At 30.1% G+C, this 6,045-nt stretch overlaps 1 pseudogene; it reads left to right on the top strand.

Moving 5' to 3' along the window:
- The window catches only part of LOC112515208, a 23,255-nt pseudogene that overhangs the window by 1,827 nt on the left and 15,383 nt on the right, over nucleotides 1-6,045 (top strand).

Below are 6,045 nucleotides of genomic sequence, written 5' to 3' on the forward strand. Positions count from 1 at the left end.
CAAAAAAATGAACAAAATGAAAAATTATGATTGGTTGAATAAGGTTTTCACGGTTTTTACAAATTGAGTGATTTTTATTTGAACGCTCCCCTATATATATATATATATATATATATAGGTAGATTGAGATGAGAAGCCGATCAATTTACGAGAAGACTGGAAGGAATATGGGCCACATAATTCATTAATAGAAAAACAATAAATAAAAAAGAATTTTAGAATTTAGGATAATTGTCATTGAATTTGATAAATTCTTAAAAGTCTCATTATATTTTATAGATTTATTTATTTTTTAATTTTAATTAATTAATAACTTTTTTTATCAAGTTTTATAAAAAAATTAGATACACTTTGGATAAAATAATTTCAAAATTTTCAACAAGTATCACATATGATATCAACGATCAATTTGTATTTGATAATTGTAGATATTTTTGTTAATCATATGTGATAATCGTAGATATTTTTGTTAATCATATGTGTTTTTGTATATTTATATTTATATTTATATATCTTTTTTTGATGTAGATATTAGCACATATGATAATACGCCACTTTTATTCAGGTGTATATAATTATAGATGATATGTAGAAAAATTCACAGAGTGGATCATATAGATCATATGTTAAACAAAGTTTTTGTCATATGTGATTCAAAACGTGGATCCAAAAATTAGAGAAGAAATGGTGAAAAAGATTATGAATTAATTGTAGATGTCACATGTGATATTTGATGAAAAACATGTGATAATTTGATGAAAAAATTATTCTATCAAAATATGTTTAGAAAAAAAAATTATATAAAACTTTATAAAAATAATATGAATTTATTAAACTAAAAAATAAATCTAAATGATATAATTAGATTTTTAAAAATTTATCCAATTCAAAATATAATTATCAAGATTTCTAAAATTATTTTTTAATTTTTAATTTTTTAATTTATGTTATTTTTTTAAAATAATGGATTATGTGGCTTGTATTCCTTCACATCTTCTCGTAAATTAGTTAGCTTCTTGCATGATCCGACCTATGTGTGTATGGGGGATCTTCTTTTATTTATGTGTGTATGGGGGATCTTCTTCTATCTCCTCTCTCTCTCTCTCTCTCTCTCTCTCTCTCTCTCTCTTCCCCTCCTTATCTTTCTTCAATCTCTCTCTTATTTTCTCTATCTTATATTTTTTTCTCCATAACATACACATAGACACAATTGAATATGAAATCAAGATGAACACGTTATGAACACTTTCTTAGTTTGTGAATGCATTGTGAACATTTTCATAGAAATACTTTTATAGTTTATGAACACATTGTGAACACACTCTAAATCCATGAGATATGGTATATTTTGTGAATATATCATGAACATAAATAAAATTTAAATATACCATTTGTAAACATTCTAGTAAAAAAGTTATTAAGGTTTTTTACACGTTGTTCACCTTGTGTGCACGATGTGTATGTTAATACAGAGATGAGAGAGAGAAGATGAGAGATAAAGAGATAAGAATGAAAAATTCCTTAAAAATGCATTAATGTTGATTTGATAAATAAGGATAATTATCTTCTTAATTATCCCTTTAATTATCTCATTAATTATCTTAAATATATGGTTTAAGATGGATCTCACCGATCTCACATTTTGGATTTCTCGAAAAATTTAAGACCATATATATATATATATGGTTGAGTTTCGGTCAGAAAGGAATTTATAGTGAGAAACGTAAAAAAAATCTCCACCCTTATAAATATATAGAGGGTTGTGTTCTCGTGAGAAGAGAAGTTATGGTAAGAACCATAAAAAGAGACCTCCACCCTTGTACCAATCCTAATTGAATGACAACACTAATGAGGTGCACTGACGAATCAATTCTCTTTTAAAGCGAATTCATGGATGGATATGAGATTAAAAGTGACCAAGGGTTCAGATCTCTTATTACACTTTATCACCATAACTTCCTTTCTCGCACGATCTTTTGCCTATATATATATATATGTGTGTGTGTGTGTGTGTGTGTTTTATACAAGAGAGAGAGAAAATGTGTGAGTGTGTATATGTAGGGCCGTCATTCAGCCCGTTACATATGGGATTTAGAACAGGGCCCCCAAAATGTAGGGGCCCAATTTTCACAGGTCCACCTATTATAAATTTGTAATGTACGCTACCTAGTCTAACACCGGCCAAGTAAGTAGCAGCGATGAATGGGAGAGACGCCTCGATCTCCTATCTCCTCTCTATCTTGTCGATTGAATTCTCCAAATATGGCTAATGATTCGGTTTCAGATTTGCAGCGGCAACAAAAACAACGGTAAGATTTTAGATGATTTTTGTATAAGTATTTGTCGATTACTTGATACTCATTACTCAGATTGCTATTCTCCTATTCTCAAATCTCATAATCTCAAGATTGGTTTGGTCGATTACTCGAATACTCGATTGCTTATTGCTAATTTCATCTGTGTTGGTCACTTGGTTGGTCGATTACTCGATTTTAACCTAATTGACTAATTCCTGAATCCTAAAGGTGAGATAAAGTATACAAGATTCTCTAAATTAAGGAATTCCTACAAGATTCTAAATTTTTAATGAAGCTTATTTAGTTATTTTTATTGTGAATTTGTGAATTTGTGATATGTTGAAATGTTTTGGCACAACCGCACAAAGAATGCCAAAAACAGGATATGTTCTTCTTGTTGGTTGCTTGTTGATGCATTAGACTTCCTGCTTTATTCTTTTATGGTTTACAGTTTTGTTCTTTTTGCTGGTTGCCTGACTGTTTTTTGGTTTACAGTTTTACTACTTTATTCTTTTATGGTTTATATGTTTTACTGTTTTGTTCTTTTTAGGTTCATCTTTTGGGACTTGGGACTTGGGAGGACCAAGCAATATATGCAACAATAATACTATCATCCTCACCCAAGTTGTTTTGTTCCTTATCTTTTTCCTTTTACTTATTTCAGTTCCAATTATCCAATATGTCTTCTAAGGTTGAAAAATATGATTCTGGATGTCAAAAATGTAAAAATAAAAAATGAATTGAAGATATAATTCAATCTCAAAAAGGATCTCTTGATAAGTTTGTCATAAAAGACGGTCCGTCTTCTCTTGACAATGAACATATTGATATTGATTTGGATGATGCTTGTGTTGATGTTAATGAAAATCCTAACATGGTGAATTTAGTTGGCACTCTAAATGACTCACATGAGGATTTGGCTACAAATGTTGATACTAATAATGCTTCAAATGATGTTCCTAATGTTATTAGTAATAATGCTTCTAATGATGTTCTGATGTTACTGCTAATAATGCTTCTAATGATGTTCCTGATGGTGATGATGCTACTAATGTTGATGATGTTTTTATTCATTTTGATATATTTGATCCAATAAATTGGGATGCATTAGATTCTAAAATAATTGATGTGTTAGTTGCTAAGGGTACTAAAAGAGATTTGTCTGTTCAGAAAGGTCCTAAAGATAAATTGTCAAAACCCTTTTCTGCCACATGGTATACTAGAATTTTATCAAATGGGGAGAAATGTGATAGAGATTGGCTTGTATATTCGGTAGAGCTTGATAAGGTATTTTGTTTTTGTTGTAAAATCTTTAAAAAAGATATATAAAAGGTCAACTAACAAATGATGGATTTGGGGATTGGTCACAGCTTAGCACTAGACTTAAGGAGCATGAAACAAGTATTGATCGTGTAATGAATATGAAAACTTGGTATGATTGGCGGCTAAGACTTCAAAAGAATCAAACCATTGACAAAGTTGTTCAAACCCAAATAGAAAAAGAAAAAATCATTGGAAAAAAGTTTTGGTAAGAGTTGTTTCTATTGTAAAATTTTTTGCAAAACATAATCTTGCATTTCGTGGAAGTAATGCAAAATTGTATGAGAATAGCAATGGTAAGTTTTTGGGCTTGATTGAGATGTTGGCTGAATTTGACCCAATTATTCAGGATCATGTTCATCGTATCACAAATGATGATTTACATGTTCATTATCTTGGTCCTAGAATTCAAAATGAGTTGATAACTTTGCTTGCCAAGAGACTTAAATGTGAAATATTTAATAAAGTAAAAGAGGCAAAGTATTTTTCTATTATCCTTGATTGCACTCCCGATATAAGTCATCAAGAACAAATGTCCTTGATATTAAGGTATGTAGATGTCTCTTCTAAAATTGTTAGCATTGAGGAATCTTTTCTAGGATTTTTGGAAGTAGATAGTACCACGGGCCAAGGTCTATTTGATGTTCTAGTAGCTGAATTAAAGTGTTTTGGTTTGGATTTAGATGATGTGCGAGGACAAGGTTATGATAATGGTTCAAACATGAAGGAAAAACATCAAGGAGTACAAAGGAAACTACTAGATATAGAGCATTTTATACTTCTTGTGCTTATCATAGTCTTAATTTAACTTTGTGTGATATAGCCAATACTTGTGGTAAAGCTAGAGATTTTTTTGGAATAATTCAACGTATTTATACAATATTTTCTAATTCCACTAAAAGATGGCAAGTGTTCAAAGATAATATAAAAGGATGGACTCTCAAATCGTTGTCAACGACTCGCTGGGAGAGTCGTATTGATAGTGTACAGGCTATAAGATTTCAAGTGTTAGAGATAAGAGAAGCTTTACTTCAAGTGGCTGAAATTTAATGACTCAAAAATTAGAAGTGAAGCAAAATCTTTAGCACACAATGAGCTTGGTGATTTTGAGTTTCTAGTGTCAATGGTGGTTTGGTATGAAATATTGTATGCCGTAAATTTGATTAGTAAACATTTACAGTTAGAAAATATGTTAATTGATGTTGCTATTGATCAAGTTAAGGGATTGATTTCTTATTTTAAGGGATATAGAGCAATAAGATTTTTAGATGCTATAGAATCAGCAAAAACGATTGCCACTGAATTGAATATTGATCCGTTGTTTCCTCAAAGACGTGAAATTCGAAGAAAAAGGAATTTTGATGAAAATCCGTGTGATGCATCTGAAATGAATTCACAACCAACAGAGGAGTCATTTAGAGTTAATTATTTCTTATGTGTCGTTGATCATGCAATTGCTTCATTAAGTAGAAGATTCGAACAATACCAAGAATATGAAAGCGTGTTTGGGTTTTTGTTTACATCTGATAAGTTGCGTTCTTTGGATGATACATGTTTAAAGTCTTCTTGTACTAATTTTGAAAATGCACTGAAGAAACAAGACCAATCAGATATAGATGGGAATGACTTATATGTTGAATTGAAGATACTTCAAGATCTTTTACCCACACAATAGATGGGACCTATTGATATTTTAAAGTATCTGAAACATGTTGTAACACCCCCAAACACCACATTTGCATAGAACACATATTTCATTACATAGAAACATGAATTACATCAAAAGGTCCCACTAGTACAAGGATTGCTATATGTACAAAATCTACATATAAAATTTCCAAAATAAATCATGTACTATTACATGTAATATAACATGTATCTTCAAAGTAGACAACAGGTTAGAAAAATAATCACATTTTCCCCTTTCCCTTTTATATCCCCGGACCCAGCTATTCCTGCATTGCATAATTTAAAACAKAAAATGAGGGTTAGACCATACGGGTCTAGTGAGTAAATCCCTTCTTTGCAAATGCAGGGTAATGAATACCAAAATATGATAATGTAATTTTGCTGAGAAATATTATGTAATACAACAATTGATGCAACTCAATATTATGCAAAATAGAGTATACCCAAGAACATCAATTCTATAAAATATCTCTGAATAGAGATCCAACATTCCCAGTATGAAACAAACATTATAATCAAAACTTTTGAATTAAAAGACCATTTCTGTAACATGAAAGATTTAAGGCAAAACTTGCCTGATATGACAAACAATTTTCCCCTTCTCAATAACATCTAAATTATTATTAATTAGAAATAATATTTTTTAATTCATCAGGTCACAAAGAAATGACAAATCAAAGTTATTAGAACCAATTAGTAATAATAAGAGTTATTAATATTATCCACATATGACAATGCC

This window comes from Cynara cardunculus (genome assembly GCF_001531365.2).
Source record: "Cynara cardunculus var. scolymus isolate 2C chromosome LG 7, CcrdV1, whole genome shotgun sequence".
Taxonomy (NCBI): domain Eukaryota; kingdom Viridiplantae; phylum Streptophyta; class Magnoliopsida; order Asterales; family Asteraceae; genus Cynara; species Cynara cardunculus.